The 8,311-nt window shown below is 35.7% G+C and overlaps 1 protein-coding gene across 1 annotated transcript in view; it reads left to right on the top strand.

Moving 5' to 3' along the window:
• Window positions 1-3,261: 3,261 nt before the first annotated feature.
• LOC108910006 (furin-like protease 2) overlaps window positions 3,262-8,311 on the top strand; it is a 103,707-nt gene continuing 98,657 nt past the window's right edge. Inside the window, exon 1 of the mRNA XM_023454760.1 lies at window positions 3,262-3,457. The gene's annotated coding sequence lies outside the window, so the exon portion shown is untranslated. The remainder of the gene's footprint in view (window positions 3,458-8,311) is intronic.

Here is an 8,311-nt window from a genome sequence, read left to right as displayed (position 1 = left end):
TAAATAAATATGGGAACAAATTTTTCAAATATTTCAATGTCAAGTTGCTGCGTCAGCTATCGAACCTGGTACATACTGCCAAGGAAAAGATTGTAAAATTTTTGCCTTGCATTATTTCTTTTAATTGCGTCGAGAGTGATACTCAAAAAATATTTTCATCTCAAGATTTCAAAATTAGAATCTTCACAAGCGCGAAAATGCTGTTTTATTTTCTCGATACGACCAAGTTTCAGCCTTTCAAAAATCACTAAAAAAAAATTTGAAAATTTGTTTACTCCCTTAATTGTTTTGCCGAGTTTACTTAATTCATATTAACATTCATGGTAAGTTTGTCACGTTAATATTTTTAAATCTACTTCTGCTGTTTTCTCTGAACATATCTCCTTTACCTTCAACCTTATCAATTTTCTATACCTAGTACACTATTTACTATTCTTTTAACGTTTTCAAAACAGTGAGGATGTTGATAAATTTTAAAATTTTGACTTCCATTATACCCCTCAAACTACCCGCATCGATGCCACTGCTATTAGGAATAAAATAATTTACGCGTTCTATTCGTTCGTATACAAATTTTTCATATGTGTCCTTAGTCGCTTTTATGAAAATTAGGAAAAATCCTCTTCACACTAACAACTTGTAACACCCTGTATAGAGTCAAAAGTTGATTACATTTTGAAATAAATTCACATATACCTGTTTTTAGTTTATCTAGAAAAAATATTTAAAATATATAAAATCTGTCGTTATTAAATACAAATAAATGATTCGCCTGTTTACATTTTACAGTAATATTAAAAAGGGTATTCGGATTTCCAGTGATGTTAAATAAACCGAATTGTTATGAATATTAATTAAAAACTAATGTTTATTATTTAATGGCTGATAGTCAAATCCTTTTCACCAAAACAAATAAAATCTCTAATACCCCAAACAGTTGCGCATTTATAAAATAAATAAAGTACCGAATTTGCTACCAAAGTCAATTATTTAATACTCGTATATCGGTTCAATTCGTGATGTCAGCCATCTTGTTTAACTGTACAATAAATAATAAAATTAACTATTGCCTCCTGGACTAACTCATATTTCTCAAAACATTATTAGTGTTGTTATTCAACGCTTCCAATGTGCGCCACCAGTACATTAATAGAATCCAGAAAAAATAAATAGTGCAGTATCAGTGTTACAAAAAAATGCGCCCTAATTAGAACCTGTAAAATCGTCTCTGCCACCGAGTCGACAATTCGCGAGTGGAGGACATCCGATCGAGAAAAAAACTTGCACATTGTAAATTTCGTCCCGTCTCTTTTGGTCGAACGAAACACCCCGCCATTCTGTACGCCGCGTTCATCTATTTTAGTTGCACGTATTTTAACAGCGGAAATTTGTTTTAGAAATGGCCCCCGCTATTTATTTAGTTGTTCAAGTTGCGAGCACTTGTTTAATTATTGAGTTTTAATTAAATGCCGCTGTGAATACAACGAATTGTTTGATTTATTAAATAGAGCGATTATACGAGGCGCGCACTATTTTGCAAATGCTCCTCGCAAATAGTATTTTATAATTTATTATCCCTCGGAATGAAAGCATTTGATTTTAATATGATCTTGGACTAAATGGTTCAGATTTATTGACATTTTAACAGCATATCACTGTCTTCTTCAAAGGAATATGAAAATTAGGTCTTCTGGCCGGTATTGTTGTGTATTGTTGTTCATAGCGTTCCAGTGCATGATTAGAAGTAACAATTTAAGAGCGATAACTCGATCTAAGTATTTTCATCATTACTTTAAAAAGATTTAGGTAAAATTACACACTAGACACAAAATAACCAAAGTCGGAAGGGCATTCAATTTTGCATTCACATTCAATAAACTCTACCTAATATTAACCAAGGAATTCAAAAACGCAATAATATACAGGGTGTTCCACTTAAAATACAAAATTATATAGCGCTCACGCGAAATGGATCACCCTGTAAAGCTAAAAATATATTCTTTACATGACCCATGCGATTCCAGACAACTTTTATTAAAACCATTTTTTTATAAATTTTACAGTTACACAGTTACAGAGGAATCCCTCTAATTAATAGCTGAACTGAAAGTTTTTTCTCGGTGTGGAATATGAAGAACCGTGAAACACATCAGGAAATAATGCTTTCGGTGGCCCACTGCTTTCTCGTACTGCTCGTATTTGTCAAGATAAATAGAAAATTTATTTACACTCCCACGGAACGCAATTATAACTATTAGATTAATGTTGCTTTGTGTACATGTGCGTGCGCGTGCCTACGTAGGTGGTGACGACGTGAGGTGAGTTGTCTGCGACGTCAAAGGGACGTGATAACTTGATTGTCTCAACGAAAAACCATGTTACTTTTTCTTTGCATTATTTTTTGTAGATCGCTGGGTTTATAAAAAAAAAAAAACAATATGGAATTGATCTACAAATTTCCATTAAGAGTTAGTTTAGTTAAGTACTAGTTACCTCTCTTAACTAACTCACTTTGGTTGTCTAGTCTGGTTTTACTTTTGACAGCTAACTCCATTTGAATTGTTGCTACAAAAGACGCGTTTTACTTCTTCGAAAGAATAATAACCTTGCAAGTTTCTAATGAATATAATCTAGAGAAAATGAAAAAATATACGGCCCCCATAAACATAAATCTCACGTGAAAACAATTATCTAAAAAGGGCTGGCGCGCATAAAAATATAATTCGCCTTCCCGATAGAAACGAGACATTAAATTTTTCCGGGCGCAATTCAGCGATCCGCAGCGCCCTCTGTGTGTCATTCGGCGGCCCGGCGGAGGTATTACCGAAATTAAAAATCTCCATTTTGCAGTTTATGTAAGGAAGTAATGGGTTCTTGATTAAATGTGTACATTAAAACGTCACTATAATTCAAATCACCCCCACGGACATTACTCATGGGGCCGCAGCCATTTCGGCTTCTCGCTAGATGTGTTTGCGCTCTTTCATCCGAGATGCTGAGCCGCCCAATTTTATGGAACATAATAATTACAAGACGCATTACCATGCTTCAAAATATATCAGAATTCCTCCGATAAGCTTTAGAAACCTTCGAAAGTACCGAAACAACTTTGAAATATGACAAAATACTTAGAAACATCATATTTCATCACAAAATATATTAAAATTGCTTTAGTATGCATATAAATTCACTGTCAAATACATTAAAATAGTCTGGAATATAGTTTTTCTATTATTTATGATGCCGTCGTTTATTGCAGGTCCACTGGGTCCAGCAGCAGCACGAGAAGAAGCGCAGGAAACGTGATTTCGCGAACGACCCATCCATATCCCCCTTCAGTCAATTCGTAGGCGACATAGCACCCTCCGCTGAACATCCCGTTCACGGGCAACCCCACTACAGGGCCATACCGTCGGTGACCTTCCCGGATCCGCTCTTCAGGGAGCAGTGGTACCTGGTAAGTACGAATTCACAAAAATGTCTTTCGGACTAAGAAATGTCTTCGCAAAAACTAGACGAAGAGACTTTGACCACAAACCGTAAGTTATTCGATTGCATTCGAGGAGACGAATCTAATGTTTCGAGTTCAAGCTCGATTTCGGAAAAGCAGTTAAAAATACAACTGAATTCGAACTACAAATGGTTTTTCTGCTTTCAAACGTATTAGTAGCTTTGCGTTGATGAAGAGTGATATAAAGAAATACTTACATAAACCTATAGCGACGTACTTGTGCAAATAAGTGACGTATCTTAGGACAGAAACAGACTAGGCATGAATATTTAATCTAATATATGCTTTAGCGTCAGGCCTAATCGAAAGTGATTAATAACAAACGTCGCGGTATCGGGCTGGAAGCGTCCCGTAACACATTCTCGAATAATCAGGAGATGCAAAGATAACGCCGGGGCGACCCAGTTAGCGAAGCACGGGGGCTAATCCTTCCTCGTCCCCACCCGCCTCCCGCCTTACCAGATAACCGTCACCGTTCACCCGGGCTTCCACGGACCCGGAAAGATGACAAATTCGGGAATCACCGAGTCGAATTAACTGCGACCCGGATATGTTTTAAAGTTTCCCGATTTAATCGAGACGATAAATCAACGAATCCTCCCGACCACGCCTTCGGTGCGTCTCTCGTCCCCCAGTCCAGAAACGTAACTAAACTATTTGATTAATAGAATAATAGTTTGCGGAAAAAGGGTGTTATGTTAACTCGGTTCACACTCCCAGTTTTTATTTCGGTTGTTCAGTAGACGTTGTCCATAGCGGTCGATCACCTGCTTTTATTTGCCGGATAAAAGATATTTTTTATTGCTTTAATCTCAATGTAAATTTTTATTTATATTTATATTAAATTGTGGATTCAACAATTCTGTCTTCGCCAACACAGCCACACAAAAAAAAGTACAAACCCAAGGGAGCCACACATCATTTCTGAAGGACTGATGCGCTGAAGATGATCCTGTAGTCAAATTTCATGGCTTCACCACAAATTTCGGAGAAAAGTGAAATTTTAAGGTCAAAACATTTTTTCTTAGATTGTGTCAGTCAGTTTTGAAGTGAACCATAACATGAAAATTTTCATCAACTGTCAAATTTTAGAATAAATTTCACAAATGTCAAAGCTAAAGGTGGCTTTGTAAGAATACCCGGAGATGACCTAAAAAACATAAAATAAAGAATATTTTATTAATTAATTTATAGAATTGTATATAAAAATAGACATTCGTTAAAAATGTGTTAGTTATAAGTAGTGTTGTGAAAAAGTGATTGAAAAGGACATCCAAAGACTAAAAAATTCTGTGTATGGACCTTAAGCAAAACTAGGGACAGAATATTCAAGAAGGATGAGAGAAACAAAAAAATTATTGATTGCTTACGGCTTGGGTTTTGCAAAATGTACAGCGTGGAAAGGCAGCTCCCGAAAAATAAAGCAAGAAAAAACAGTCCAAGAAAGAAAATTAAACACTCACCAGTTAAATCCACAGTTTGCCAGAGTCCAGAGAAAGTTATTTTGTCATCCCATGAAAATTTTCCGCTACTAGCAGTATAAAGCAGTTCCAAAGCAGTTTCCAGTGGCCCCATAAATAGTCTGCAAGGCCTCTATGTAGTTTCCAGCAAAGAAAACTTCAAATTTTACAACGTACCAGGTACCTAAAACACAGTGCACTAAAATATTGCTAGCTACTGCCAATAAATCATGCTTTCTCTCGCATCAAATCTTTGCAAAGTATAAATAACAAATCACAGGACCTGTACAGAAATAAGCATAATCCAATCACTTCAATATTTCACTATTTTCACGAGCTCTGACAAAATCTGTCAAATGAACAGCCATTTTCGTTCCTGTTTAGATATAAGAGATGCCCTGTCTGATAGGCAACAAATATATAAGGAGACGTACTCAGTATTACATAGTTCGAATAAAGTTAGTTAATAGTAAATTTTTTATAATTATTCCTTATATTGTTTGTAAGATGAGCCGAAAAGAAAGGCAAATTTTGTTATTAAAATATTCTTTGTTGTGGAAAACATATTACATATAAAAATGTATTCCTAATTTGAGTTTATAAAGTTTTTAAGTAGTCATAGATATAACAAATATTTGAAAAAACACTTTATTGAATTTCAAACTCTCTATTCATTCCAAAGTGTATTGCATTGTATTAGTTTGTGTGTAAATATAGAACCGACTCCTGAGATTTTCTGATATTGTCTACTAACAGCTGGTCAGGGATAAGAAAGTACAAGGTAAAACATAAAAGATGGTAGAGGTTTGTATGGAACAATTTACAGCTTAATTAAAAATTAAAATTAAAATCAACACACATGCATTGAAATTATATTCCAATATATATNACTATTTACAGCCATATCTATTCACCGCTTTTTATGTAGTACGTAACTCGGGAACAATTCCAGGAGTTCTCAATAAGTTTTAACAAATTTGATTATCATTAACTTTAAGCGCCGTTTTGAAGTTTCAACGATTGATTACTGAAAATGCATATTATTATTAGTACAATCTAGCTCTCATTATTCTTAATTTTTTTTTGTATGAATGTTAATAATCAAATAACTTAAGGTAAAACAAAATATTGCCAAATCACTAGCAGTCTGAAATTAAAAGCTAGAAGTTAGGCAGTACTGAAGGAAGAATTACAATGAATTACAAGCCATAAGCATCGTGCTAAACGAGGCTCCAAATCCTCCTTTACGCTTGTTCGGGCTCATTACCTTACAAGGTAATAAACAATTTATACCGGTGTCGTAATATCAGTGTTACAGTAAGGACGGGACTATACGCTTTTATATCTCATATAAGAAGGCAAAATTTCTCTCGGACCTTTTTCTGGTACCCGTAAAAGCAGGAATGTGCTTTTTACAGAGGCAGGGTTCGTTCCATCTCGTCATCCTCGAGAAGGGAGTCGTCCCTCGCATCAGCCGTTCGCTAGTCGCGGTTTATTTATTGAGTCATAACGGACTTTTTTACGCGGCCCGTTCAAAATATCGCATGACAAATTGCTTTTAAACAAGACATATGTCCTGAGAGGAGCATTTACGAGTTTTAAACATTTTTCATGGGATTCATCTGGCGTTATTGCCCCCTAAATGGCATGCTGGCGAAGGCAATATTCATCTCATACGTCTCTCCTCCAATAAATTTTATTACATTACTATATTTTAATATAACCAGTAGCGCCGCAGAACCGTATATTTTATCGCATCACATTCCCTTGGAAATGTGCAGTCAATTTTCTTTGTGAGTGCCAAATGACTACTTTCGTTATTGTTTTGCCATTTTGTAAGGCTGGTGAATTTCCTTTCAAAAATAAGTCTCGGTTTGATTTTTATCCAGTACAAAGGAATTCTATTCCTCAAGGGACTCCTATTATCCTAGGGCCATACGCCGCCGCCACTGTAAAATATCCCCTAGCTAGACCTGCTAATTAAATTTCGTTTGGTTAATTCAACGCGAGAATAACTTAGAAATTTCCTGCAGTCGAGTATCGAATGCAGGAGAAATCTTATTTTCTGCAGGCGAGATGCAGGGAAAACTGCAGAAAAGCAGGAAACAAGGCGAGCTTCGATGCGCAATGTATTCGATGCCCTCCACTGAATTTTGTGTGTATTTAGATGATGCAAATGTAAGCCGCAATTTGGGCTGGCGTTGTGCCGTAATTTGATCAGGATGAAGCTGGTGGTTAAAGGTTGAAGCATGTTGCAAGTTGATAGTTTGTACACATACCTTATGTGTATAGTCTTTCCTAAATCAATTGAACATATACAGGGTGGTCGCGATGTAATGGGCCAAAATTCATGACTAGATTCCTGACGTGAAAATATTGCGAATTAGACAAACTCACCTTAGTCCAAAAGTTGATACTTACAGAGATTCAGGGTGTTTAATGCAAAATATTATTTTAGTTTTTTCTTATTTATTTCATAATAAATGCTCATATCGAGATGAAATTTTGGTGTTAGGGGTTTTCTGGGGCGAGAGATTGAAATATATCCATGGTTTGCTTGTAGCTCATAGAGAGCGCCACCTGCGCTAGGTCGAATGCGTTGAAAACGACAGAACTTTTTTATCTTTCAAAAATCTAATTCTCAGGTAGCAAATTCTGATTTTACAACTTCTTTTACACAAAAAAGCTATACTTTTTGATAGTCGCTATCTGGCACCGTTCTCGTAAAATTTGCCATTGAAAATTCCAATGTATTTGCATTCAATTACAAATCGGCAAAAATTTTCAAGTAGGCTTATGTTAAAATCCAATTTTGACATTTTCCACTTATCTTAGTGCTGTCAGTAATATTACAGTATTATTCGTGCCTTATTAAAAGTATTCTTTACTTTATGATCTAAATCGTAGTGCGAGATAACATGCCACGCCATAATTTATTTTCAAATGGAGAAATGCGCGATATGGTTTGCGTTTATGCGCAATCAGATTATGTTGGACGTCGAGCGCTTCGTCGGTATTCAGAGTTGTATCCGAATAGAAGGCAACCAAATCGGAAACTATTTCAAGAACTTTTTAATAGACTTGGAGAAACTGGTAGTTTTCGTCCTAAAAGAGACAACGCAGGGCGTACTGTTACAGTTCACCAAGAAGAAGAAATTTTAGTAAGAGTGGCAGGAAATCCAGAAGTTAGCAGCAGGCAGGTAGCTAGAGAAACCGGTGTTAGTAAAACAACAGTTCTCAAAATCTTTCACAAGGAAAATTTATATCCCTACCATTTTACACCCGTGCAAAATCTTTTAGCAGCAGACTTACCAGCTAGATTACAATTTGCTCATTTTAT

Source organism: Anoplophora glabripennis, unplaced genomic scaffold (assembly GCF_000390285.2).
Source record: "Anoplophora glabripennis isolate ALB-LARVAE unplaced genomic scaffold, Agla_2.0 scaffold407, whole genome shotgun sequence".
Lineage (NCBI taxonomy): Eukaryota > Metazoa > Arthropoda > Insecta > Coleoptera > Cerambycidae > Anoplophora > Anoplophora glabripennis.
The sequence above is the reverse complement of the archived record's forward strand: the minus strand, read 5'-3'. Positions and strand labels throughout refer to the sequence as shown.